The 27,404-nt window shown below is 40.2% G+C and overlaps 19 non-coding genes across 19 annotated transcripts; all 19 read left to right on the top strand.

Annotated features, from left to right (window-relative positions):
- Positions 1 to 370: 370 nt before the first annotated feature.
- Positions 371 to 585, top strand: LOC141131050 (small nucleolar RNA U3). The gene has a single exon (XR_012242674.1). It is a non-coding gene; the product is annotated as a small nucleolar RNA U3 (small nucleolar RNA).
- Positions 586 to 1,261: 676 nt separating this feature from the next.
- LOC141130173 (small nucleolar RNA U3) lies at positions 1,262 to 1,476 on the top strand. The gene has a single exon (XR_012242020.1). It is a non-coding gene; the product is annotated as a small nucleolar RNA U3 (small nucleolar RNA).
- A 676-nt stretch (positions 1,477 to 2,152) lies between these two features.
- LOC141131024 (small nucleolar RNA U3) lies at positions 2,153 to 2,367 on the top strand. The gene has a single exon (XR_012242651.1). It is a non-coding gene; the product is annotated as a small nucleolar RNA U3 (small nucleolar RNA).
- A 357-nt stretch (positions 2,368 to 2,724) lies between these two features.
- On the top strand, positions 2,725 to 2,939 carry LOC141131010 (small nucleolar RNA U3). The gene has a single exon (XR_012242638.1). It is a non-coding gene; the product is annotated as a small nucleolar RNA U3 (small nucleolar RNA).
- Positions 2,940 to 3,615: 676 nt separating this feature from the next.
- On the top strand, positions 3,616 to 3,830 carry LOC141131049 (small nucleolar RNA U3). Its single transcript, XR_012242673.1, has one exon. It is a non-coding gene; the product is annotated as a small nucleolar RNA U3 (small nucleolar RNA).
- A 676-nt stretch (positions 3,831 to 4,506) lies between these two features.
- LOC141131034 (small nucleolar RNA U3) lies at positions 4,507 to 4,721 on the top strand. Its single transcript, XR_012242659.1, has one exon. It is a non-coding gene; the product is annotated as a small nucleolar RNA U3 (small nucleolar RNA).
- A 676-nt stretch (positions 4,722 to 5,397) lies between these two features.
- On the top strand, positions 5,398 to 5,612 carry LOC141131020 (small nucleolar RNA U3). Its single transcript, XR_012242647.1, has one exon. It is a non-coding gene; the product is annotated as a small nucleolar RNA U3 (small nucleolar RNA).
- A 676-nt stretch (positions 5,613 to 6,288) lies between these two features.
- On the top strand, positions 6,289 to 6,503 carry LOC141130172 (small nucleolar RNA U3). The gene has a single exon (XR_012242019.1). It is a non-coding gene; the product is annotated as a small nucleolar RNA U3 (small nucleolar RNA).
- Positions 6,504 to 7,179: 676 nt separating this feature from the next.
- Positions 7,180 to 7,394, top strand: LOC141131036 (small nucleolar RNA U3). Its single transcript, XR_012242661.1, has one exon. It is a non-coding gene; the product is annotated as a small nucleolar RNA U3 (small nucleolar RNA).
- Positions 7,395 to 8,070: 676 nt separating this feature from the next.
- Positions 8,071 to 8,285, top strand: LOC141131016 (small nucleolar RNA U3). Its single transcript, XR_012242644.1, has one exon. It is a non-coding gene; the product is annotated as a small nucleolar RNA U3 (small nucleolar RNA).
- Positions 8,286 to 9,313: 1,028 nt separating this feature from the next.
- On the top strand, positions 9,314 to 9,529 carry LOC141130191 (small nucleolar RNA U3). The gene has a single exon (XR_012242032.1). It is a non-coding gene; the product is annotated as a small nucleolar RNA U3 (small nucleolar RNA).
- A 676-nt stretch (positions 9,530 to 10,205) lies between these two features.
- LOC141131028 (small nucleolar RNA U3) lies at positions 10,206 to 10,420 on the top strand. The gene has a single exon (XR_012242654.1). It is a non-coding gene; the product is annotated as a small nucleolar RNA U3 (small nucleolar RNA).
- A 677-nt stretch (positions 10,421 to 11,097) lies between these two features.
- On the top strand, positions 11,098 to 11,312 carry LOC141131029 (small nucleolar RNA U3). Its single transcript, XR_012242655.1, has one exon. It is a non-coding gene; the product is annotated as a small nucleolar RNA U3 (small nucleolar RNA).
- Positions 11,313 to 12,282: 970 nt separating this feature from the next.
- On the top strand, positions 12,283 to 12,497 carry LOC141131041 (small nucleolar RNA U3). Its single transcript, XR_012242666.1, has one exon. It is a non-coding gene; the product is annotated as a small nucleolar RNA U3 (small nucleolar RNA).
- A 4,111-nt stretch (positions 12,498 to 16,608) lies between these two features.
- On the top strand, positions 16,609 to 16,823 carry LOC141130181 (small nucleolar RNA U3). Its single transcript, XR_012242028.1, has one exon. It is a non-coding gene; the product is annotated as a small nucleolar RNA U3 (small nucleolar RNA).
- Positions 16,824 to 19,247: 2,424 nt separating this feature from the next.
- Positions 19,248 to 19,459, top strand: LOC141130190 (small nucleolar RNA U3). Its single transcript, XR_012242031.1, has one exon. It is a non-coding gene; the product is annotated as a small nucleolar RNA U3 (small nucleolar RNA).
- Positions 19,460 to 20,139: 680 nt separating this feature from the next.
- LOC141130192 (small nucleolar RNA U3) lies at positions 20,140 to 20,354 on the top strand. Its single transcript, XR_012242033.1, has one exon. It is a non-coding gene; the product is annotated as a small nucleolar RNA U3 (small nucleolar RNA).
- Positions 20,355 to 21,020: 666 nt separating this feature from the next.
- On the top strand, positions 21,021 to 21,232 carry LOC141130193 (small nucleolar RNA U3). The gene has a single exon (XR_012242034.1). It is a non-coding gene; the product is annotated as a small nucleolar RNA U3 (small nucleolar RNA).
- A 687-nt stretch (positions 21,233 to 21,919) lies between these two features.
- On the top strand, positions 21,920 to 22,134 carry LOC141130194 (small nucleolar RNA U3). Its single transcript, XR_012242035.1, has one exon. It is a non-coding gene; the product is annotated as a small nucleolar RNA U3 (small nucleolar RNA).
- The last annotated feature ends 5,270 nt before the right edge of the window (positions 22,135 to 27,404 follow it).

The following is a 27,404-nucleotide window of genomic DNA, read 5'->3' as shown; positions in this document are numbered from 1 at the left end:
AAGCAAAGGAAACATGCCAGGCCATTCTGTTTTTAAAGAGGTGAAAACAAAAATGCTCCATCTGCGTTGTAGTCTCTCCTGTTTCTGCGCTGAACAAGACTGTGAGGTGCTTTTAAAACTTTGCTCGGGTTACCAAAAGGACATCCAAAAGAATCAAGATAGACAATATAAGGCATCAAGAAATGTTACGATTTGAGAGAAAAGAATTGCAAAATGATTTTTCTTTAGAATAGGACGTTGGCAAACAGGCATCTTAATTATTACTACTTGATTTCTACAAGTAGTTTACATTGGAGGTTAACAAACATGTTCACCATTTGTTGAAGGAATAGTGGTTAAGATGTTGCTGAAATCTTTGCCATGGCAAGGTAGGACTATACTTTCAGGGATCATTTCTGTAGAATTCAAAGGGAGAAATGTGCTCGAAAGTGTCCAAACTCACCTTCCACGATGATGAATTTTAGGATTCTTGTCTCAGAAGGTTTCTTGTTGGCAGTGCTGTTCTATGCATGTGCTGCCACCATTTGATGACATTGTCATCTTTCTAGATGGGAAGATGGCAGGAGGGAACTCATTCAGAGTGGTTGTTTGAGTGCTGAGAGTCTTGTATTGTTTCAAAAACAGCTGAGTTTCCAATTCTGTGTTTTGGTCTAATTTGTAAACCATGTCTTTTATTTATTAATTGCCAGATGGAAACAAACATGACACGATATTTCTATGTGGGAAGGTTGTTAGCAGTACGACAGGCAGTCGCTGCTCTTGTTTTTCCTTTGGCTTGGGCGCTTGGAGGAAATGGAAACAGCGCTCATGGAACCCAAGGAAAGATTCTGGGGCTTTATATGTTAGAAAGACAAAGAAAAGACTGTCCTCACTGACAAACCATTCTTTCGGAAGCAAAGGAAACATGCCAGGCCATTCTGTTTTTAAAGAGGTGAAAACAAAAATGCTCCATCTGCGTTGTAGTCTCTCCTGTTTCTGCGCTGAACAAGACTGTGAAGTGCTTTTAAAACTTTGCTCGGGTTACCAAAAGGACATCCAAAAGAATCAAGACAGCCAATATAAGGCATCAAGAAATGTTACGATTTGTGAGAAAAGAATTGCAAAATGATTTTTCTTTAGAATAGGACGTTGGCAAACAGGCATCTTAATTATTACTACTTGATTTCTACAAGTAGTTTACATTGGAGGTTAACAAACATGTTCACCATTTGTTGAAGGAATAGTGGTTAAGATGTTGCTGAAATCTTTGCTTTGGCTAAGTAGGATTATACTTTCAGGTATCATTTCTGTAGGTTTCAAAGAGAGAAATGTTCTCAAAAGCGTCCAAACTCATCTTCCACGATGATGAATTTTAGGGTTCTTGTCTCAGAAGGATTCTTGTTGGCAGTGCTGCTCTATGCAGGTGCTGCCACCATTTAATGATGTTGTCATCTTTCTAGATGGGAAGATGGCATGAGGGAACTCATTCAGAGTGCTTGTTTGAGTGCTGAGAGTCTTGTATTGTTTCAAAAACAGCTGAGTTTCCAATTTTGTGTTTTGGTCTAATTTATAAACCATGTCTTTTATTTACAAATTGCAAGATGGAAACAAAAATGACATGATATTTCTATGTGGGAAGGTTGTTAGCAGTGCGACAGGCAGTCGCTGCTCATGTTTTTCCTTTGGCTTGTGCACTTGGAGGAAATGGAAACAATACTCATGGAACCCAAGGAAAGATTCTGGGGCTTTATATGTTAGAAAGACAAAGAAAAGACTGTCCTCACTGACTAATCATTCTTTCGAAAGCAAAGGAAATATGCTAGGCCATTCTGTTTTTAAAGAGGTGAAAACAAAAATGCTCCATCTCCGTTGTAGTCTCGCCTGTTACTGCGCTGAACAAGACTGTGAGTTGCTTTTAAAACTTTGCTCGGGTTACCAAAAGGACATCCAAAAGAATGAAGATAGCCAATATAAGGCATCAAAAAATATTACGATTTGAGAGAAAAGAATTGCAAAATGATTTTTCTTTAGAATAGGATGTTGGCAAACAGGCATCTTAATTATTACTACTTGATTTCTACAAGTAGTTTACATTGGAGGTTAACAAACATGTTCACCATTTGTTGAAGGAATAGTGAATAAGATGTTGCTGAAATCTTTGCCGTGGCAAGGTAGGATTTTACTTTTAGGGATCATTTCTATAGGATTCAAAGAGAGAAATGTGCTCAAAAGCCTCCAAACTCACCTTCCACGATGATGAATTTTAGGGTTCTTGTCTCAGAAGGATTCTTGTTGGCAGTGCTGCTCTATGCAGGTGCTGCCACCATTTGATGACATAGTTATCTTTCTAGATGGGAAAATGGCAGGAGGGAGCTCATTCAGAGTGGTTGTTTGAGTGCTGAGAGTCTTGTATTGTTTCAAAAAACAGCTGAGTTTCCAATTTTGTGTTTTGGTCTAATTTGTAAACCATGTCTTTTATTTTCCGACACGTGAAGTTACCGAATCAATACCACTGATGATGGGCCTCCCTGGTGGATTGGTCAAGGTCTTATGAATTTTCGGCAATATGTACATTACCGGTAGCCGAGGGGCTAAAGGGACCAAATATTCCCTCTCCTTTTTATCATCTTAATTAATACTAATTGATTTTTACAAGTAGTTTACATTGGAGGTTAACAAACATGTTCACCAATTGTTGAAGGAATAGTGATTAAGATGTTGCTGAAATCTTTGCCGTGGCAAGGTAGGACCATACTTTCAGGGATCATTTCTGTAGGATTCAAAGGGAGAAATGTGCTCGAAAGCGTCCAAACTCACCTTCCACGATGATGAATTTTAGAGTTCTTGTCTCAGAAGGTTTCTTGTTGGTAGCGCTGCTCTATGCAGGTGCTGCCACCATTTGATGACATTGTTATCTTTCTAGATGGGAAGATGGTAGGAGGGAACTCATTCAGAGTGGTTGTTTGAGTGCTGAGAGTCTTGTATTGTTTCAAAAACAGCTGAGCTTCCAATTTTGTGTTTTGGTCTAATTTGTAAACCATGTCTTTTATTTACTAATTGCCAGATGGAAACAAAAATGACATGATATTTCTATGTGGGAAGGTTGTAAGCAGTGCGACAGGCAGTCGCTGCTCATGTTTTTCCTTTGGCTTGGGCGCTTGGAGGAAATGGAAACAACGCTCATGGAACCCAAGGAAAGATTCTGGGGCTTTATATGTTAGAAAGACAAAGAAAAGACTGTCCTCACTGACAAACCATTCTTTCGGAAGCAAAGGAAACATGCCAGGCCATTCTGTTTTTAAAGAGGTGAAAACAAAAATGCTCCATCTGCGTTGTAGTCTCTCCTGTTTCTGCGCTGAACAAGACTGTGAGGTGCTTTTAAAACTTTGCTCGGGTTACCAAAAGGACATCCAAAAGAATCAAGATAGACAATATAAGGCATCAAGAAATGTTACGATTTGAGAGAAAAGAATTGCAAAATGATTTTTCTTTAGAATAGGACGTTGGCAAACAGGCATCTTAATTATTACTACTTGATTTCTACAAGTAGTTTACATTGGAGGTTAACAAACATGTTCACCATTTGTTGAAGGAATAGTGGTTAAGATGTTGCTGAAATCTTTGCCATGGCAAGGTAGGACTATACTTTCAGGGATCATTTCTGTAGAATTCAAAGGGAGAAATGTGCTCGAAAGTGTCCAAACTCACCTTCCACGATGATGAATTTTAGGATTCTTGTCTCAGAAGGTTTCTTGTTGGCAGTGCTGTTCTATGCATGTGCTGCCACCATTTGATGACATTGTCATCTTTCTAGATGGGAAGATGGCAGGAGGGAACTCATTCAGAGTGGTTGTTTGAGTGCTGAGAGTCTTGTATTGTTTCAAAAACAGCTGAGTTTCCAATTCTGTGTTTTGGTCTAATTTGTAAACCATGTCTTTTATTTATTAATTGCCAGATGGAAACAAACATGACACGATATTTCTATGTGGGAAGGTTGTTAGCAGTACGACAGGCAGTCGCTGCTCTTGTTTTTCCTTTGGCTTGGGCGCTTGGAGGAAATGGAAACAGCGCTCATGGAACCCAAGGAAAGATTCTGGGGCTTTATATGTTAGAAAGACAAAGAAAAGACTGTCCTCACTGACAAACCATTCTTTCGGAAGCAAAGGAAACATGCCAGGCCATTCTGTTTTTAAAGAGGTGAAAACAAAAATGCTCCATCTGCGTTGTAGTCTCTCCTGTTTCTGCGCTGAACAAGACTGTGAAGTGCTTTTAAAACTTTGCTCGGGTTACCAAAAGGACATCCAAAAGAATCAAGACAGCCAATATAAGGCATCAAGAAATGTTACGATTTGTGAGAAAAGAATTGCAAAATGATTTTTCTTTAGAATAGGACGTTGGCAAACAGGCATCTTAATTATTACTACTTGATTTCTACAAGTAGTTTACATTGGAGGTTAACAAACATGTTCACCATTTGTTGAAGGAATAGTGGTTAAGATGTTGCTGAAATCTTTGCTTTGGCTAAGTAGGATTATACTTTCAGGTATCATTTCTGTAGGTTTCAAAGAGAGAAATGTGCTCGAAAGCGTCCAAACTCATCTTCCACGATGATGAATTTTAGGGTTCTTGTCTCAGAAAGATTCTTGTTGGCAGTGCTGCTCTATGCAGGTGCTGCCACCATTTAATGACATTGTCATCTTTCTAGATGGGAAGATGGCATGAGGGAACTCATTCAGAGTGGTTTTTTGAGTGCTGAGAGTCTTGTAATGTTTCAAAAACAGCTGAGTTTCCAATTTTATGTTTTGGTCTAATTTATAAACCATGTCTTTTATTTACTAATTGCAAGATGGAAACAAAAATGACATGATATTTCTATGTGGGAAGGTTGTTAGCAGTGCGACAGGCAGTCGCTGCTCATGTTTTTCCTTTGGCTTGTGCACTTGGAGGAAATGGAAACAATACTCATGGAACCCAAGGAAAGATTCTGGGGCTTTATATGTTAGAAAGACAAAGAAAAGACTGTCCTCACTGACTAATCATTCTTTCGAAAGCAAAGGAAATATGCTAGGCCATTCTGTTTTTAAAGAGGTGAAAACAAAAATGCTCCATCTCCGTTGTAGTCTCGCCTGTTACTGCGCTGAACAAGACTGTGAGTTGCTTTTAAAACTTTGCTCGGGTTACCAAAAGGACATCCAAAAGAATCAAGATAGCCAATATAAGGCATCAAAAAATATTACGATTTGAGAGAAAAGAATTGCAAAATGATTTTTCTTTAGAATAGGATGTTGGCAAACAGGCATCTTAATTATTACTACTTGATTTCTACAAGTAGTTTACATTGGAGGTTAACAAACATGTTCACCATTTGTTGAAGGAATAGTGGTTAAGATGTTGCTGAAATCTTTGGCGTGGCAAGGTAGGACTATACTTTCAGGGATCATTTCTGTAGGATTCAATGGGAAAAATGTGCTCAAAAGTGTCTATACTCACCTTCCATGATGATGAATTTTAGGGTTTTTGTCTCAAAAGGATTCTTGTTGGCAGTGCTGCTCTATGCAGGTGCTGCCACCTTTTGATGACATGGTCATCTTTCTAGATGGGAAGATGGCAGGAGGGAACTCATTCAGAGTGGTTGTTTGAGTGCTGAGAGTCTTGTATTGTTTCAAAAACAGCTGAGTTTCCAATTCTGTGTTTTGGTCTAATTTGTAAACCATGTCTTTTATTTACTAATTGCCAGATGGTAACAAACATGACACGATATTTCTATGTGGGAAGGTTGTTAGCAGTACGACAGGCAGTCGCTGCTCTTGTTTTTCCTTTGGCTTGGGCGCTTGGAGGAAATGGAAACAGCGCTCATGGAACCCAAGGAAAGATTCTGGGGCTTTATATGTTAGAAAGACGAAGAAAAGACTGTCCTCACTGACAAACCATTCTTTCGGAAGCAAAGGAAACATGCCAGGCCATTCTGTTTTTAAAGAGGTGAAAACAAAAATGCTCCATCTGCGTTGTAGTCTCTCCTGTTTCTGCTCTGAACAAGACTGTGAGGTGCTTTTAAAACTTTGCTCGGATTACCAAAAGGACATCCAAAAGAATCAAGATAGCCAATATAAGGCATCAAGAAATGTTACGATTTGTGAGAAAAGAATTGCAAAATGATTTTTCTTTAGAATAGGACGTTGGCAAACAGGCATCTTAATTATTACTACTTGATTTCTACAAGTAGTTTACATTGGAGGTTAACAAACATGTTCACCATTTGTTGAAGGAATAGTGGTTAAGATGTTGCTGAAATCTTTGCTTTGGCTAAGTAGGATTATACTTTCAGGTATCATTTCTGTAGGTTTCAAAGAGAGAAATGTTCTCAAAAGCGTCCAAACTCATCTTCCACGATGATGAATTTTAGGGTTCTTGTCTCAGAAGGATTCTTGTTGGCAGTGCTGCTCTATGCAGGTGCTGCCACCATTTAATGATGTTGTCATCTTTCTAGATGGGAAGATGGCATGAGGGAACTCATTCAGAGTGCTTGTTTGAGTGCTGAGAGTCTTGTATTGTTTCAAAAACAGCTGAGTTTCCAATTTTGTGTTTTGGTCTAATTTATAAACCATGTCTTTTATTTACAAATTGCAAGATGGAAACAAAAATGACATGATATTTCTATGTGGGAAGGTTGTTAGCAGTGCGACAGGCAGTCGCTGCTCATGTTTTTCCTTTGGCTTGTGCACTTGGAGGAAATGGAAACAATACTCATGGAACCCAAGGAAAGATTCTGGGGCTTTATATGTTAGAAAGACAAAGAAAAGACTGTCCTCACTGACTAATCATTCTTTCGAAAGCAAAGGAAATATGCTAGGCCATTCTGTTTTTAAAGAGGTGAAAACAAAAATGCTCCATCTCCGTTGTAGTCTCGCCTGTTACTGCGCTGAACAAGACTGTGAGTTGCTTTTAAAACTTTGCTCGGGTTACCAAAAGGACATCCAAAAGAATGAAGATAGCCAATATAAGGCATCAAAAAATATTACGATTTGAGAGAAAAGAATTGCAAAATGATTTTTCTTTAGAATAGGATGTTGGCAAACAGGCATCTTAATTATTACTACTTGATTTCTACAAGTAGTTTACATTGGAGGTTAACAAACATGTTCACCATTTGTTGAAGGAATAGTGAATAAGATGTTGCTGAAATCTTTGCCGTGGCAAGGTAGGATTTTACTTTTAGGGATCATTTCTATAGGATTCAAAGAGAGAAATGTGCTCAAAAGCCTCCAAACTCACCTTCCACGATGATTAATTTTAGGGTTCTTGTCTCAGAAGGATTCTTGTTGGCAGTGCTGCTCTATGCAGGTGCTGCCACCATTTGATGACATAGTTATCTTTCTAGATGGGAAAATGGCAGGAGGGAGCTCATTCAGAGTGGTTGTTTGAGTGCTGAGAGTCTTGTATTGTTTCAAAAAACAGCTGAGTTTCCAATTTTGTGTTTTGGTCTAATTTGTAAACCATGTCTTTTATTTACTAATTGCCAGATGGAAACAAAAATGACATGATATTTCTATGTGGGAAGGTTGTTAGCAGTGCGACAAGCAGTCGCTGCTCATGTTTTTCCTTTGGCTTGGGCGCTTGGAGGAAATGGAAACATCGCTCATGGAACCCAAGGAAAGATTCTGGGGCTTTATATGTTAGAAAGACAAAGAAAAGACTGTCCTCACTGACAAACCATTCTTTCAGAAGCAAAGGAAACATGCTAGGCCATCTGTTTTTAAAGAGGTGAAAACAAAAATGCTCCATCTCCGTTGTAGTCTCGCCTGTTACTGTGCTGAACAAGACTGCGAGGTGCTTTTAAAACTTTGCTCGGGTTACCAAAAGGACATCCAAAAGAATCAAGATAGCCAATATAAGGCATCAAGAAATGTTACGATTTGAGAGAAAAGAATTGCAAAATGATTTTTCTTTAGAATAGGACGTTGGCAAACAGGCATCATAATTATTACTACTTGATTTCTACAAGTAGTTTACATTGGAGGTTAACAAACATGTTCACCATTTGTTGAAGGAATAGTGGTTAAGATGTTGCTGAAATCTTTGCCGTGCCAAGGTAGGACTATACTTTCAGGGATCATTTCTGTAGGATTCAAAGGAAGAAATGTGCTTGAAAGCGTCCGAGCTCATCTTCCACGATGATGAATTTTAGGGTTCTTGTCTCAGAAGGATTTTTGCTGGCAGTGCTGCTCTATGCAGGGGCTGCTACCATTTGATGACACGGTCATCTTTCTAGATGGGAAGATGGCAGGAGAGAGCTCATTCAGAGTGGTTGTTTGAGTGATGAGAGTCTTGTATTGTTTCAAAAACAGCTGAGGCATCTTAATTATTATTACTTGATTTCTACAAGTAGTTTACATTGGAGGTTAACCAAACATGTTCAACATTTGTTGAAGGAATAGTGATTAAGATGTTGCTGAAATCTTTGCCGTGTCAAGGTAATACTTCACTTTCAGGGATTTTTTCTGTAGGATTCAAAGGGAGAAATGTACTCGTTGTTTCCATTTCCTCCAAGCGCCCAAGCCAAAGGAAAAACATGAGCAGCGACTGCCTGTCGCACTGCTAACAACCTTCCCACATAGAAATATCATGTCTCAAACACTCAGGAGGGAGCTCATTAAGTGTGGTTGTTTGAGTGCTGAGAGTCTTGTATTGTTTCAAAAACAGCTGAGTTTCCAATTTTGTGTTTTGGTCTAATTTGTAAACCATCTTTTATTTACTAATTGCCAGATGGAAACAAAAATGACATGATATTTCTATGTGGGAAGGTTGTTAGCATTGCGACAGGCAGTCCCTGCTCATGTTTTTCCTTTGGCTTGGGCGCTTGGAGGAAATAGAAACAACGTTTATGGAACCCAAGGAAACATTCTGGGGCTTTATATGTTAGAAAGACAAAGAAAAGACTGTCCTCACTGACAAACCATTCTTTTGAAGCCAAGGAAACATGCCAGGCCATTCTGTTTTTAAAGAGGTGAAAACAAAAATGCTCCATCTGCGTTGTAGTCTCGCCTGTTTCTGCGCTGAACAAGACTGTGAGGTGCTTTTAAAACTTTGCTCGGGTTACCAAAAGGACATCCAAAAGAATCAAAATAGCCAATATAAGGCATCAAGAAATGTTACGATTTGAGAGAAAAGAATTGCAAAATGATTTTTCTTTAGCATAGGATATTGGCAAACAGGCATCTTAATTATTACTAATTGATTTCTACAAGTAGTTTACATTGGAGGTTAACAAACATGTTCACCAATTGTTGAAGGAATAGTGATTAAGATGTTGCTGAAATCTTTGCCGTGACAAGGTTGGACTATACTTTCTGGGATCGATTTCTGTAGGATTCAGAGGGAGAAATGTGCTTGAAAGCATCCAAACTCACCTTCCACAATGATGAATTTTAGGGTTCTTGTCTTAGAAGGATTCTTGTTGGCAGTGCTGCTCTATGCAGGTGCTGCCACCATTTGATGACATGGTCAACTTTCTAGATATTAAGATGGCAGGAGGGAGCTCATTCAGAGTGTTTGTTTGAGTGCTAAGAGTTTTGTATTCTTTCAAAAACATCTGAGTTTCCAATTTTTTGTTTTGGTCTAATTTGTAAACCATGTCTTTTATTTACTAATTGCCAGATGGAAACAAAAATGACATGATATTTCTATGTGGGAAGGTTGTTAGTAGTGCGACAGGCAGTCGCTGCTCATGTTTTTCCTTTGGCTTGGGCGCTTGGAAGAAATGGAAACAGCGCTCATGGAACTCAAGGAAAGATTCTGGGGCTTTATATGTTAGAAAAACAAAGAAAACACTGTCCTCACTGACAAACCATTCTTTCGGAAGCAAAGGAAACATGCCAGGCCATTCTGTTTTTAAAGAGGTGAAAACAAAAATGCTCCATCTGCGTTGTAGTCTCGCCTGTTACTGCGCTGAAAAAGACTATGAGGTGCTTTTAAAACTTTGCTCGGGTTACCAAAAGGTCATCCAAAAGAATCAAGATAGCCAATATAAGGCATCAAGAAATGTTACGATTTGAGAGAAAAGAATTGCAAAATGATTTTTCTTTAGAATAGGACGTTGGCAAACAGGCATCTCAATTATTACTAATTGATTTCTACAAGTAGTTTACATTGGAGGTTAACAAACATGTTCACCATTTGTTGAAGGAATAGTGAATAAGATGTTGCTGAAATCTTTGCCGTGGCAAGGTAGGATTTTACTTTTAGGGATCGTTTCTATAGGATTCAAAGAGAGAAATGTGCTCAAAAGCCTCCAAACTCACCTTCCACGATGATGAATTTTAGGGTTCTTGTCTCAGAAGGATTCTTGTTGGCAGTGCTGCTCTATGCAGGTGCTGCCACCAATTGATGACATAGTTATCTTTCTAGATGGGAAGATGGCAGGAGGGAGCTCATTCAGAGTGGTTGTTTGAGTGCTGAGATTCTTGTATTGTTTCAAAAAACAGCTGAGTTTCCAATTTTGTGTTTTGGTCTAATTTGTAAACCATGTCTTTTATTTACTAATTGCCAGATGGAAACAAAAATGACATGATATTTCTATGTGGGAAGGTTGTTAGCAGTGCGACAGGCAGTCGCTGCTCATGTTTTTCCTTTGGCTTGGGCGCTTGGAGGAAATGGAAACATCGCTCATGGAACCCAAGGAAAGATTCTGGGGCTTTATATGTTAGAAAGACAAAGAAAAGACTGTCCTCACTGACAAACTATTCTTTCAGAAGCAAAGGAAACATGCTAGGCCATTCTGTTTTTAAAGAGGTGAAAACAAAAATGCTCCATCTCCGTTGTAGTCTCGCCTGTTACTGTGCTGAACAAGACTGCGAGGTGCTTTTAAAACTTTGCTCGGGTTACCAAAAGGACATCCAAAAGAATCAAGATAGCCAATATAAGGCATCAAGAAATGTTACGATTTGAGAGAAAAGAATTGCAAAATGATTTTTCTTTAGAATAGGACGTTGGCAAACAGGCATCATAATTATTACTACTTGATTTCTACAAGTAGTTTACATTGGAGGTTAACAAACATGTTCACCATTTGTTGAAGGAATAGTGGTTAAGATGTTGCTGAAATCTTTGCCGTGCCAAGGTAGGACTATACTTTCAGGGATCATTTCTGTAGGATTCAAAGGAAGAAATGTGCTTGAAAGCGTCCGAGCTCATCTTCCACGATGATGAATTTTAGGGTTCTTGTCTCAGAAGGATTTTTGTTGGCAGTGCTACTCTATGCAGGGGCTGCTACCATTTGATGACACGGTCATCTTTCTAGATGGGAAGATGGCAGGAGAGAGCTCATTCAGAGTGGTTGTTTGAGTGATGAGAGTCTTGTATTGTTTCAAAAACAGCTGAGGTATCTTAATTATTACTACTTGATTTCTACAAGTAGTTTACATTGGAGGTTAACCAAACATGTTCAACATTTGTTGAAGGAATAGTGATTAAGATGTTGCTGAAATCTTTGCCGTGTCGTTGTTTCCATTTCCTCCAAGCGCCCAAGCCAAAGGAAAAACATGAACAGCGACTGCCTGTCGCACTGCTAACAACCTTCCCACATAGAAATATCATGTCTCAAACACTCAGGAGGGAGCTCATTAAGAGTGGTTGTTTGAGTGCTGAGAGTCTTGTATTGTTTCAAAAACAGCTGAGTTTCCAATTTTGTGTTTTGGTTTAATTTGTAAACCATCTTTTATTTACTAATTGCCAGATGGAAACAAAAATGACATGATATTTCTATGTGGGAAGGTTGTTAGCATTGCGACAGGCAGTCCCTGCTCATGTTTTTCCTTTGGCTTGGGCGCTTGGAGGAAATAGAAACAACGTTTATGGAACCCAAGGAAACATTCTGGGGCTTTATATGTTAGAAAGACAAAGAAAAGACTGTCCTCACTGACAAACCATTCTTTTGAAGCCAAGGAAACATGCCAGGCCATTCTGTTTTTAAAGAGGTGAAAACAAAAAAGCTCCATCTGCGTTGTAGTCTCGCCTGTTACTGCGCTGAAAAAGACTGTGAGGTGCTTTTAAAACTTTGCTCGGGTTACCAAAAGGACATCCAAAAGAATCAAGATAGCCAATATAAGGCATCAAGAAATTTTACGATTTGAGAGAAAAGAATTGCAAAATGATTTTTCTTTAGAATAGGACGTTGGCAAACAGGCATCTTAATTATTACTACTTGATTTCTACAAGTAGTTTACATTGGAGGTTAACCAAACATGTTCACAATTTGTTGAAGGAATAGTGATTAAGATGTTCCTGAAATCTTTGCCGTGGCAAGGTAATTCTACACTTTCAGGGATTATTTCTGTAGGATTCAAAGGGAGAAATGTACTCGAAATCGTCCAAACTCACCTTCCACGATGATGAATTTTAGGGTTCTTGTCTCAGTAGGATTCTTGTTGGCAGTGCTGCTCTATGCAGGTGCTGCCACCATTTGATGACATGGTCATCTTTCTAGATGGGAAGATGGCAGGAGGGAGCTCATTTGGAGTGGTTGTTTAACCACTTAACAAACGGCCAATAGCCAAATGACGGCTACAGGGCGGTTGTTTAACTCTGGGAGGACGTCCAGGGACGTCCTCCCAGAATTCTGCTCTCGCGCGCCCCCTAGGGCGCGCACTCGAGAGCATCCGTGACCCGTGACCCGGCGCATCACAGATCCCGGTAAATGGCCTCTGATCGCGGCCGTTTACCATGTGATCGCTCCGTCAAATGACGGAGCGATCACATGTAAACAAACCAGCGTCATCTGATGACGCCGGTTCCTCTTCTCCCCTCTGTGTACCGATCGGTACACTGTGAGCGGAGAGGGGGCTGGATGGATGGCTGCAGCGTTGTGGGCTGCATGTGTAGTGCCCGCAGCGCTGCACAAAGACATCCAGCCATCCATCCATCCATGCTCAGCCATCCCCACTACTCTGCATGCCCTGCAATGCTCTGCAATGCCCTCTGCAATGCCCCACAGTACTCTGGTATGCCCCACAATACCCCTGCAATACCCCTGCAATACTCTGCTATACCCTGCAATACCCCGCAATACTCTGCCATACCCTGCCATACCCCGCCATACTCCGCAATACCCCGCCATACTCCGCAATACCCCGCCATACCCTGGAATACCCCGCAATACTATGCCATACCCTGGAATACCCCGCAATACTCTGCCATACCCTGGAATACCCCGCAATACTCTGCCATACCCTGGAATACCCCGCAATACTCTGCCATACCCTGGAGTACCCCGCAATACTCTGCCATACCCTGGAATACCCCGCAATACTCTGCCATACCCTGAAATACCCCACAATACTCTGCCATACCCTGGAATACCCCGCAATACTCTGACATACTCTGGAATACCCCGCAATACTCTGCCATACCCTGGAATACCCCGCAATACTCTGCCATACCCCGCAATACCCCGCAATACTCTGCCATACCCCGCAATACCCTGAAATACCCCGCAATACTCTGCCATACCCTGCAATACCCCGCAATATCCTGCAATACTCTGCCATACCCCGCAATACCCAGCCATACTCAGTGATACCCAGCCATACTCTGCAATACTCAGTGATACCCAGCCATACTCTGCAATACTCAGTGATACCCAGCCATACTCTGCAATACTCAGTGATACCCAGCCATACTCTGCAATACTCAGTGATACCCAGCCATGCTCTGCAATACCCCGCAAAAATCTGCAATACTCTGCCATAACCCGCAATACTCTGCAATACTCTGCCATAACCCGCAATACTCTGCAATACCCCGCAATACCCAGCCATACTCTGAAATACTCGGGATACCCAGCCATACTATGCCATACCCAGCCATACTCTGCCATACCCAGTCATACTCGGCGATACCCAGTCATACTCGGCGATACTGTGAAATACCCAGCCATGCTCAGCCATACTCGGCCATGCTCAGCCATACCCAGCCTCTGTATGTGGCCAGGCTGTGGAAGTCTCACACATGTGGTATTGCCATACTCAGGAGGAGTAGGAGAATCTATTTTGGGGTGTCATTTTTGATATGTACATGCTATGTGTTAGAAATATTGTATAAATGGACAACTTTGTGTTAAAAAAAAAAAGCGTTTTAACCACTTCCGGCCTTCCGTCATACGACGTCCTTGACTTTGTGCGGGGATATCTGAATGATGGGTGCAGCTACAGGCATCATTCAGATATCATCTCTTTCAGCTGGTGATTCCCTACACCATAAGAATGATCATAGCAGCTGTTACACTGCTTGATCATTCTTACGGGAGGCGAGAGGGGATGTCCCCCCCTCCCGCCGCCCTCCGGTGCTTCTACCGACTCACCGCTACGATCGAAGCCAGGATCTTTTTTTTTTTTTTTTTTAATTTCAGGCACAGCCTAGAGGTGAGATTTGGGGTCTTATTGACCCCATATCTCACTGTAAAGAGGACCTGTCATGCCATATTCCTATTACAAGGGATGTTTACATTCCTTGTAATAGGAATAAAAGTGATCAAAAAATTTTTTTTTTTGGAAAAAAGTGTCAAACTAAAATAAATAAAGTAAAATGAACAATAAAAAAATAAATTTTTTTTTAAAGCGCCCCTGTCCGTGTGCTCGCATGCAGAAGTGAACGCATACATAAGTCCCGCCCACGTATGAAAACGGTGTTCAAACCACACATGTGAGGTATCGCTGTGATCGGTAGAGCGAGAGCAATAATTTTGGCACTAGACCTCCTCTGTAACTCAAAATTTGTAACCAGTAAAAAATTTTAAAGCGTCGCCTATGGGGATTTTTAAGTGGCGAAGTTTGGTGCCATTCCACAAGCGTGTGCAATTTTGAAAGGTGACATGTTAGGTATCTATTTACTCGGCGTAACTTCATCTTTCATATTATGCAAAAACATTGGGCTAACCTTTCTGTTTTGTTTTTTTTTAAAGCAAAAAACATTTTTTTTTCCAAAAAAAACGCGTTTGAAAAATTGCTGCGCAAATATCGTGCGAGATAAAAAGTTGCAATGACCGCTATTGTATTCTCTAGGGTCTTTGCTAAAAAAAATATATAATGTTTTGGGGTTCTATGTAATTTTCTAGCAAATAAATGATGATTTTTACATGTAGGAGAGAAATGTCAGAATTGGCATGGGTGCTCCAGAATGCCTGAAGGTGCTCCCCTGCATGTTGGGCCTCTGTATGTGGCCACGCTGTGTAAAAGTCTCACACATGTGGTATCGCCATACTCAGGAGTAATAGCAGAATGTGTTTTGGGGTGTAATTTGTGGTATGCTTATGCTGTGTGTGAGAAATAACCTGCTAATATGACAATTTTGTGAAAAAAAAAAAGAAAAAAAAAAACTTGATATGGCAAAGAATTGTGGGAAAAAATGACAACTTCAAAAAACTCACCATGCATCTTTCTAAATACATTGGAATGTCTTCTTTCCAAAAAGGGGTCATTTGGGGGGTATTTGTACTTTTCTGGCATGTTAGGGTCTCAAGAAATGAGATAGGCCGTCAGTACTTCAGGTGTGATCAATTTTCAGATATTGGCACCATAGCTTGTGGACGCTATAACTTTCACAAAGACCAAATAATATACACTAATTTGGGTTATTTTTTACCAAAGATATGTAGCGGTATAAATTTTGGCCAAAATATATGAAGAAAAATTACTAATTTTCAAAATTTTATAACAGAAATGTAGAAAAATTAATTTTTTTACAGATTTTTCTGTCTTTTTTCTTTTATAGAGCAAAAAATAAAGAACCCAGCGGTGATTAAATACCACCAAAAGAAAGCTCTATTTGTGTGAAAAAAAGGACAAAAAATTCATATAGATACAGTGTTGCATGACTGAGTAATTGTCATTCAAAATGTGAGAGCACCAAAAGCTGAAAATTGGTCTGGTTATTAAGGGGGTTTAAGTGCCCAGTGGTCAAGTGGTTAAATGCTGAGAGTCTTGTATTGTTTCAAAAACAGCTGAGTTTCCAATTTTGTGTTTTGGTCTAATTTGTAAACCATGTCTTTTATTTACTAATTGCCAGATGGAAACAAAAATGACATGATATTTCTATGTGGGAAGGTTGTTAGCAGTGCGACAAGCAGTCGCTGCTCATGTTTTTCCTTTGGCTTGGACGCTTGGAGGAAATGGAAACAACGCTCATGGATCCCAAGGAAGGATTCTGGGGCTTTATATGTTAGAAAGACAAAGAAAAGACTGTCCTCACTGACAAACCATTCTTTCGGAAGCAAAGGAAACATGCCAGGCCATTCTGTTTTTAAAGAGGTGAAAACAAAAATGCTCCATCTGCGTTGTAGTCTCGCCTGTTACTGCGCTGAACAAGACTGTGAGGTGCTTTTAAAACTTTGCTCGGGTTATCAAAAGGACATCCAAAAGAATCAAGATAGCCAATATAAGGCATCAAGAAATATTATGATTTGAGAGAAAAGAATTGCAAAATGATTTTTCTTTAGAATAGGACGTTGGCAAACAGGCATCTTAATTATTACTACTTGATTTCTACAAGTAGTTTACATTGGAGGTTAACCAAACATGTTCATCATTTGTTGAAGGAATAGTAAATAAGATGTTGCTGAAATCTTTGCTGTGGCAAGGTAGGACTATACTTTCAGGGATCATTTCTGTAGGATTCAAAGGGAGAAATGTGATCGAAAGCGTCCAAACTCACCTTCCACAATGATGAATTTTAGGGTTCTTGTCTCAGAAGGGTTCTTGTTGGCAGTGCTGCTCTATGCAGGTGCTGCCACCATTTGATGACATGGTCATCTTTCTAGATGGGAAGATGGCAGGAGGGAGCTCATTCAGAGTGTTTGTTTGAGTGCTGAGAGTCTTGTATTGTTTCAAAAACAGCTGAGTTTCCAATTGTGTGTTTTGGTCTAATTTGTAAACCATGTCTTTTATTTACTAATTGCCAGATGGAAACAAAAATGACATGATATTTCTATGTGGGAAGGTTGTTAGCAGTGCGACAGGCAGTCGCTGCTCATGTTTTTCCTTTGGCTTGGGCGCTTGGAGGAAATGGAAACAACGCTCATGGAACCCAAGCAAAGATTCTGGGGCTTTATATGTTAGAAAGACAAAGAAAAGACTTTCCTCACTGACAAACCATTCTTTCGGAAGCAAAGGAAACATGCCAGGCCATTCTGTTTTTAAAGAGGTGAAAACAAAAATACTCCATCTGTCCCCCACCTTCTCCCATTCTATAGCCATGTGTACGAAGCTCTTCTCACATCGTAAACCTCATTTCACCTATCAGACCGCTAGAGCACCTTTTTCATAACCCAGAGTTCCAGCCAGGAATGGTAATTAAGGCCTTTAAATGGTGGACGGATAAAGGATTATATAGAATTGGTCATTTCCTCTCCCCAAACTGTCTGATCATGTTGACTCATTGTCAGAACGAATTAGACATGCCAGAATCTGAGTTCTTTAGATTTTCCCAAATCAGCCTTTTTCTACACTCAATCTGGAAACTCCACTAAAAGAATTCCGTACTGACTCCCTTTGAAAACTGGTGCTCCAACACTGAAGTCCAGAGGGGAGGAATTTCATTAATTTACACCGCTTTAAAATCCTCTTCAGATAAGCCTGGTTATGCTCGGGCCTGGGAGGAGGACTTAGACAATTCATGGACGTCACAGGACTGGTTTTGCAGGTTTGAAAGATCCTTTAAAGGTATACTAAACATCTCTTTAATAGAATCCAGCGTTAAATTAATAACACATTGGCATTATGTTTCTGCTCGCATCGCGGTCATCTTTCCGGGGTCATCCCCCTTTGTTTTAGGGGATGCGAGCTGGAAGGTACTATGTTGCACATATGGTGGTCCTGTCCTCGAATCAGATCATTTTGGAGGAAAGTTTTTTACACAATCAGTACTGTCTTGCAGCACACAATCACTCCTGACCCCTCCGTTGCGTTGCTTAATGGAAGGGTAAGGAATGTTCCTAAATCTTCACAGAAATTAATGTTCTTTATCCTATTAGGAGCTAAAATATCTCTAGCAAAGTCCTGGAAGAAACCTAGCATCTCGTTTAAGGGCTTTAAGAGGAAGGTGTCGTGGATTATGGCGCAGGAACAAATTGTAGCAAAAATAAATGACAAAAATGTAATGTTCTTTGCCATCTGGGAGCCTTGGGCCAATTTTTGTAAGGTTCCCTTGATCCCGTCCACACCACAAGCTCCTTAGACAGTTGGGTACTCATACTAAGCTCCTCCCCCCCCCTTTTTCTACACTCTCCCCTTTCACTCCTCTTGCCTTAGACTCTCTTGTCTCCTCTACAGGATGTCTACTGAAAAGTCTTGATATACGTTTGAACCTCAGTAGGCGGTCCTCCTTCTTTTTCTGGTTTTTTGATTTCTCATATTATTAAATCTTTCTTGTTTTTTTTACGCTCTCATTTTTATCTCTTTTCTTTTGAAACAGACTTACTGGCTACTGGTTGGCACTAAATGGAAAGGCATGACAGCAGCCAGGCAGCTGGAGCGCACACTCCACAGTCTGGTTATAGAATGAAGGGGGCTAGAGACATAGTCAGAGGTTGGTTATTGTGATGAGCCGAGGGGTCGGTGGCCTCTGTCCAAGGACTGTCTGGCATTTCCACAGTATGATCCCATTGGGGTGGTATGCCGGTCGGCCCCAGGTATGAGGTTAGACTCACATCTATGTGGCTTGTCTCACAGACACTACCACTTACCAGGACTCTATTTTGCCCTACTAAGCTTCTATTTAGTTTATAAACTTAGGCTTCATGTATGGCCTTATTGTATCTGTCCCCGTAAGGGAAAATTTACTATACTCATCTCTTGATATAAGTCTGTATTTGATTAATAAGTATACGGTTTGTAAGCTGATTTTGTTTCTGTTTTGGATGACATGTTCTTTTTACTTACAAAATAAAATTATTTACAAGTAAAATACTCCATCTGCGTTGTAGTCTAGCCTGTTACTGCGCTGAACAAGACTGTGAGGTGCTTTTAAAACTTTGCTTGGGTTACCAAAAGGACATCCAAAAGAATCAAGATAGCCAATATAAGGCATCAAGAAATGTTACGATTTGAGAGAAAAGAATTACAAAATGATTTTTCTTTAGAATAGGACGTTGGCAAACAGGCATCTTAATTATTACTACTTGATTTCTACAAGTAGTTTACATTGGTGGTTAACAAACATGTTCACCGTTTGTTGAAGGAATAGTGATTAAGATGTTGCTGAAATCTTTGTCGTGGCATGGTAGGACTATACTTTCACGGATCATTTCTGTAGGATTCAAAGGGAGAAATGTGCTTGAAAGCGTCCAAACTCACCTTCCACGATGATGAATTTTAGGGTTCTTGTCTTAGAAGGATTCTTGTTGGCAGTGCTGCTCTATACAGATGCTGCCACCATTTGATGGCATGGTCATCTTTCTAGATGGGAAGATGGCAGGAGGGAGCTCATTCAGAGTTTTTTTTTTGAGAGCTAAGAGTCTTGTATTGTTTCAAAAACAGCTGAGTTTCCAATTTTGTGTTTAAGTCTAATTTGTAAACCATGTCTTTTTTTATTAATTGCCAGGTGGAAACAAAAATGACAGGCTATTTCTATGTGGGAAGGTTGATTAGCAGCGTGACAGGCAGTCACTGCTCATGTTTTTCCTTTGGCTTCTGCGCTTGGAGGAAATGGAAACAACGCTCATGGAACCCAAGGAAAGATTCTGGGGCTTTATATGCTAGAAAGACAAAGAAAAGACTGTCCTCACTGACAAACCATTCTTTCAGAAGCAAATGAAACATGCCAGGCCATTCTGTTTTTAAAGAGGTGAAAACAAAAATACTCCATCTGTGTTGTAGTCTCGCCTGTTACTGCGCTGAACAAGACTGTGATGTGCTTTTAAAACTTTGCTCGTGTTACCCAAAGGACATCCAAAAGAATCAAGATAGCCAATATAAGGCATCAAGAAATGTTACGATTTCAGAGAAAAGAATTGCAAAATGATTTTTCTTTGGAATAGGACATTGGCAAACAGGCATCTTAATTATTACTACTTGATTTCTACAAGTAGTTTACATTGGAGGTTAACAAACATGTTCACCATTTGTTGAAGGAAGAGTGATTTAGATGTTGCTGAAATCTTTGCCGTGTCACTTTAGGATTATATTTTCAGAGATCTTTTCTGTAAGAGTCAAAGGGAGAAATGTGCTCGAAAGTGTCCAAACTCACCTTCCACAATGATGAATTTTAGGGTTTTTGTCTCTGTAGGATTCTCATTGGCAGTGCTGCTCTATGCAGGTGCTGCCACCATTTGATGACATGGTCATTTTTCAAGATGGGAAGATGGTAGGAGGGAGTTCATTCAGAGTGGTTGTTTGAGTGCTAAGAGTCTGCTATTGTTTCAAAAACAGTTGAGTTTCCAAAAGAATCAATGCCTTTTTTACTTAATACTTGATGGAAAAGAAAAAAAAATGACATGATATTTCTATGTGGAAAGATTATTAGCAGTGCGACAGGCAGTCACTGCCAATGTTTTTCCTTTGGTTTCTGCGTTTGGAAGAAATGCAAAACGGAAACAACACTCATGGAACCCAAGGAAAGATTCTTGGGCTTTATTTGTTAAAAAGACAAAGAAAAGGTTGTCCTCACTGACAAACCAGTGGAAGCAAAGGAAACATGCCAGATCATTCTCTTTTTAAAGATGTGAAAACAAATATACTCCATCCTTGTTGTAGTCTCACCTGTTACTGCGCTGAACAAGACTGTGATGTACTTGTAAAACTTTGCTCGTGTTACCAAAAGGACATCCAAAAGAATCAAGATAGCCAATATAAGGTATCAAGAAATGTTACGATTTGAGAGAAAAGAATTGCAAAATTATTTTCCTTTAGAATAGAACGTTGGCAAGCAGGCATCTTAATTTATACTACTTGATTTCTCCAAGTAGTTTACATTGGAGGTTGACAAACATGTTCACCATTTGTTGAAGGAATAGTGATTAAGATGTTGCTGAAATGTTTGGCTTGGCAAGGTAGAACCATATTTTCAGGGATCATTTTTTGTAGAATTTAAAGGGAGAAAATGTGTTTGAAAGTGTTCAAATTCACCTTCCACGATGATGAATTTTAGGCTTCTTGTCTCATTAGGACTGCTTTTGGCAGTGCTTCTCTATGCAGATGCTGCCACCATTTGATGACTTGGTCATCTTTCTAGATGGGCAGCAGGTAGGAGTGAACTCATTCAGAGTGGTTGTTTGAGTGCTAAGAGTCTTCTTTTGTTTCAAAAACAGCTGAGTTTCCAGTTTTGTGTTTTGGTCTAATTTGTAAACTATGCCTTTTTTACTAATTGTTAGATGGAAAAGAAAAAAAAAATGACATGATATTTCTATGTGGTAAGATTATTAACAATGCGACAGGCAGTTGCTGCCAATGTTTTTCCTTTAGTTTCTGCGCTTGGAAGAAATGCAAAACGGAAACATCACTCATGGAACCCAAGGAAAGATTCTTGGGTTTTTTATGTTAGAAAGACAAAGAAAAGACTGTCCTCACTGACACACCATTCTTTCAGAAGCAAAGGAAACATGCCAGACCATTCTGTTTTTAAAGAGGTGAAAACAAAAATACTCCATCTGCGTTGTAGTCTAACCTGCTACTGCACTGAACAAGACTTTGAGATGCTTTTAAAACTTTGCTCGGGTTACTAAAAGGACATCCAAAAGAATCAACATAGCCAATATAAGGCATCAAGAAATGTTACGATTTTAGAGAAAAGAATTGCAAAATTATTTTTCTTTAGAATAGGACCTTGGCAAACAGACATCTTAACTATTACTGCTTGAATTCTACAAGTAGTTTACATTGGAGGTTGACAAACATGTTCACCATTATTTGAAGGAATAGTGATTAAGATGTTTCTGAAATCTTTGCCTTGTTATGGTAGTATTATACTTTCAGGGGTCGTTCCTGTAGGGTTCAAAGGGAGAAATTTGCTCAAATGTGTCCAAACTCACCTTCCGTGATGATTAATTTTAGGGTACTTGTCTCATTGGGGCTCCTGTTGGCCAAACTTCTCTATGCAGGTGCTGCCACCATTCTATGACTTTGTCATCTTTCTAGATGGGATAATGGCAGGAGGGAGCTCATTCAGAGTGGTTGTTTGAGGGCTTGAGTCTTCTTTTGTTTCAAAGAAAGTTTAGTTTCAAATATGGTGTTTTGGTCCAATTTGTAAACTATGCTTTTTTACTAATTGCCACATGGAAATGAAAAAAAAGATATGATATTTCTGCATGGGAAGATTATTAGCAGTGCGACAGGCATTCACTGCCAATGTTTTTCCTTTGCCTTCTGCACTTGAAGGAAATGCAAAATGCATACAACGCTCATGGAACCCAAGGAAAGATTCTTGGGCTTTATATGTCAGAAATACAAAGAAAAGACTGTCCTCGCTGACAAATCATTCTTTCAGAATCAATGGAAAAATGCCAGACCATTCTGTTTTTAAAAGAGGTGAAAACAAAAATACTCCATCTGCGTTGTAGTCTCGCCTGTTACGGCGCTGAACAAGACTGTGAGGTGCTTTTAAAACTTTGCTTGAGTTACTAAACAGACATCTGAGAATCAAGTTAGCCAATAAAAGGCATCAAGAAATGTTACGATTTGAGAGAAAAGAATTGCAAAATGATTTTTCTTTAGAATAGGACGTTGGCAAACAGGCATCTTAATTATTACTACTTGATTTCTACAAGTAGTTTACATTGGAGGTTGACAAACATGTTCACCATTTATTGAAGGAATAGTTATTAAGATATTGCTGAAATCTTTCCCTTTTCAAGGTAGGACCATACTTTCAGAGATAATTTATGTATGATTCAAAGGGAAAAGTGTGCTCGAAAGTGCCCAAACTCATCTTCCATGATTAATAATTTTTAGGGCTTTTTTTTGAGTTAGGATTAGGATTACTGTGCTGCTCCATGCATGTGCGGCCTCCATTTCATGACTTGGCCATCTTGATGTTAGGATGGCATGAAGAAGCTAATTTAGAGTTGTTGTTTGAGTGCTTAGAGTCCCCTTTCTTTGAAAAATAGTGTTGGGCAAATGGTTCCGATAAAGCATAAGATTAGACCAAACATTGGCTGCTTGTCTGTTCGATAAACACCCGAGTTATGTTGGAGTTTGACTATTTGTTCAGCCAGCTGAATGACTGAAGTGTACTGCGTTGCTGCACAGTTTATTGGAAGCCCTGATTGGCTGAAGCAATGAAAGCTTTCACCAATCAGGGTACATAGCACTGCCAGAGCTATGATTGGACACTGTCATGATAACGTTATCCAATAATGGCTCATTTCTCTTAGTCCCATCCCACACTATAAAAATATTCTTCCCATAGCAGTCATTTGCACTGTGATATTGGCATGGAGAGAGATAGAACAGGGCTGTGTTCAGTGCTACTAGCGAGTTAGTGTACTATAGTGGGCTATTGTGATTCTATTGTGTGTGTAAAGTATCAGTTTAGTTTGAATCTAGTGATAGTGCAGTGTGAGTATAGTGCAACCTTTCATTTTTACTTTAGTGTCATTTTATTTTGTCAGGGCAGGTTTCCTGCCGTATACTTCTTTGTGTTAGTGCAATGAGTTATTGCAGGTTTACAGCAGTATATTGCATCACATTAGTGCACGTTTAACACAGTAGATTTCGGTGCGTTGGTGCACATTTAGCGCAATATATTGCAGTGCATTATTGCACGTTAAGAAGACATGTACCTGGCATGGCACATGTGTCAACTTTCCCTGTCTAAGGGCACACAGGAGGTTTGTGCCATTTTCGCACACCCCCATTCCTGGCTTCAGCTGGCCTGCCATGAACCAACTCTGGGCCCTTCCGTGCAGAGCTGCAAGAATCTCTGCTCCAGTGTGGCTCATGTCCTCTACACAGACAAGCTGAAGCACTGCGTGGCACCTTTTAGCCTGATTTATTGAATAGCCCCTTGAAAGCTTAGTGGGTACTTGTGGTTCATAAGACAATTCAGCAGAGAAGGGCATGGAGAAGGAAAAGGATGGGGTAGAGCTGACAAATCTTGCATCATCACCACTAGCTGTATGGAGAGGTGGTGGAAAAACAAGCTGCAGCACTGACCCCTGCCCTGCATCCTGCAGAGTTGCAAGCAGAGTTACCCAGTGTGCTGTGAACAAAATATATCGTCCCTGACCATGCTTGCTGGGCCACGTGTCAGCAGTAACATGGACCTTGCGACTGACTGTCTTCCCAATGATGCTACAATATTGCCTTTCATGTGATGGTAGAGAGCTGGAATGGACTTACGTGAAAAGAAATAGCAACTGGGAACCTCCCATTGTGGTACAACACATTCTGCAAAATCATGTAAGGGGGCAGAATCCACCAGATGGATAGGCAAGCATAGTCAGGGATGCTATATTTTGTTCACAGCACACTGGGTAACTCTGCTTGCAACTCGGAAGGATGCCGAAAGGGCTCAGTGCTGCAGCTTGTTGTTTCAATACAGCTACTGGTGATGATGTGAGATTTTTCAGCTTCACCCCCTCCTCCTCCTCCTCCTCCTCCATCCCCTTCTCTGCTTAATTGTCCTATGAACTACCACTACCCCCTAAGCTTTCAAGGGGCTATTCAATGAGTCAGGCTAAAAAGTGGCATGCAGTGCTGGAGCTGGTTTGTGTAGTGGACAGGAGCCACACCGGAGCAGAGATTTTTGCAGCTCTGCAAGGGCAGGCCCAGAGGTGGTTCACACCATGCCAGCTGAAACCGGGAATGGTGGTGTGCGATAATGGCACAAACCTCCTGTCCGCCCTTAGCCAGGGAAAGATGACACATGTGTCATGCCTGGTACATGTCCTCAATTTGGTGGTGAAGCATTTCTTAAGCAGGTACCCAGGGTTGCCCTTTCAGGCGGTCATGCACAGCCATTACGTGTATATATATTCCTGCGCTACTCTGTGGGAAGTGAAAGGTATATAAAAAAAACTGCTGCAAGCACCGAATAAGGGTCAAACCATACCCGTAAGAATATTAAAACAAATGGGGGCTGGTGCTGCGCTGTCTAAAGGAGAACCAAGTAATCAGATCAAAAAAGGAGAAAATGTACTGCTAAAGGTAGCAGTACACATAAATGGACAGAAATAGATCAACAATGTATACAATGACCACAGTGTGTGGTAAAGTGACTGATATCAAAGTGCAAAATGCAAAATGAATAAGCTGAAACACTACAACAATTCCTCTGTATTCCGGTCAAAACGAAAAAAATTTACTGCTAAAGGTAGCAGTGCACATGCAAATGAATAAATAAATGAATAGAAATAGATCAATAATGTAAACAATATCCACGGTGGGTTGTGAAGTGACTGATTTCAAAGTGCAAAGTGCAAATTAAACACTTATTTCCAGACGCCGCAGTTCTACTACGTCAGAATGGCACGGCTGGGCGGAACGACGTTATGTCGTTATGACGTTTCTTCTTTGTGCAAAGGACATCAGAGTGCAAACAAAAAGTGCCTAGAAATAATAGAACTCCTCTTCGTGCAAAACACACACTGGTAGCAATGGCCTCTTACCTTGCGGTAATGAGGTAATCGCATGTGTATACAAATCTGTAAGAATTACTTCTTATTTCTACCATAGTACTGGGCCACTATGGATCTAGATATGTCTTTGTCTCTCAGTGGATGCAAGGGAGATATCAGAAAAGAGAGGGGGTCCGGATTGTGTAGTATTTTAAATAAACATAGCTTTTATTGATAAAAACAGTGAGGGTACTCACATTCAATCACAAAATAATGGACAGAACTCCACGAACAATGAGCTTGTTTGCCAGCGTCAATACAGGTGCCTTTCCATCCCTAGGTGTGGCATCACGGTAACGTGACTTCATCAGGGGATCCATTTCAGCCTTTGCTCAGTTGGTTGAAATTCAGCGGGAATTCCACCTGCCCATAAACTGCCTGATGTGTGACATGCTCACCAGGTAGAACTCGGCAATATTGCAGTGGCTGCACATGCAACAGAGGAAAACATACATCAACCCTTAACCGATGGTTTTCCATTCCCAGAACCCTTAGGAGTTGTATGTGGCTGGAAGGAAGCAGTTCCACATACTGCAATCTTCAGTACTCTGTGGAGTCTGCTTCTCATGCCTCCACAAACTTGCAATGCATAGGCTCCCTAGTTCTTCAAAGCCTGCAAAAAGACCTGAGAATACGTAGCATCAAGGAGAAGGATCACTATTGGTTGGCAACCCTCCTTGACCACTTAAGGGAATCTATGCCACATTTTCACAGGTCTTACTGTGAAGAAGCTATTCCATATGTGAAGGTTAAATCTATTTCCTCCAGATGTAAAGAGTGCCCCCTTGTCCTCTCTAATGACGTGAAAGTGAATAATTCTACATAAAGTTCACTATATGGAGCACTTATGCATTATACACTTATGCAGTGTATTATGCATGTTGCCCCCTTTATTCGCTTCTTCTCAAGAGAGAATAAATTCAGTTCAGCTAATCCCTCTCCATTGCTGAGCTCTTCCATGCCTCTTATATGTTTGGTTGCCCTTCTCTGCACTTTCTCCAGTTTTCGGATATCCTTTTTTGTAAACTGGAGCCCAAAATTGAATTGTGTATTCCAAAAGAGGTCTTAATAATGATTTGCACAGGGACAGAATTATGTTGTCACCTCTTTTAATAGAAGAAAGTATTTTGCTAACTTTAGAAAGTGCAGCTTGGCTTTGCACACTATTATTAGGTTTATGATCTACTAAAACACCAAGATCCTTCTCTTTGACTTCCCTAGCTTTTTTCCTCCTAGTATGTATGATGCATGCATGTTTTTAGCCCCCAAGTGCATTACTTTATATTTATTAACATTAGACCACAATTGCCTCATAGTTGCCCAATGAAATATTACATTGAGGTCCTCTTGTAAGTTGGAGACATCCCCTAAGGACGTAATTCCACTGCATAGCTTGGTGTCATCTGCAAACACTGAAATGGTACTTTTAATCCTAGACCTAATATAATTTATAAATATGTTGAAAATAAGGATCTCAACTTCAGAGTATGAATTTTTAAACACTACTCTCTGAATACGGTCTTTTAGACAGTTTTCGATCCATTTACAGACTAAGGTCTGTAGACTTTACCTTACACATTAGCCGTGTGTGGGGAACTGTGTCAAACATTTTGGCAAAATCCAAGTGTACTATACGCACAGCGGCTCCTTTGTCAAAGTTTTTGCTTACCTTCTTATAAAAATAAATCAGATAAATCAGGTCTTTTGTGAACCCATGCTGACTATTGCCTATGCCATAAATAGTTGTTGTTGTTCAGTCGTTTAGTTATGTCTGACTCTTTGTGATCTCATGGACCATAACGCGCCAGGCTTTTCTGTCCTTCACTGT

Source organism: Aquarana catesbeiana, linkage group LG02, assembly GCF_042186555.1.
Source record: "Aquarana catesbeiana isolate 2022-GZ linkage group LG02, ASM4218655v1, whole genome shotgun sequence".
In the NCBI taxonomy this organism is placed as follows: domain Eukaryota; kingdom Metazoa; phylum Chordata; class Amphibia; order Anura; family Ranidae; genus Aquarana; species Aquarana catesbeiana.
This window is presented reverse-complemented; position numbering and strand designations above follow the sequence as displayed.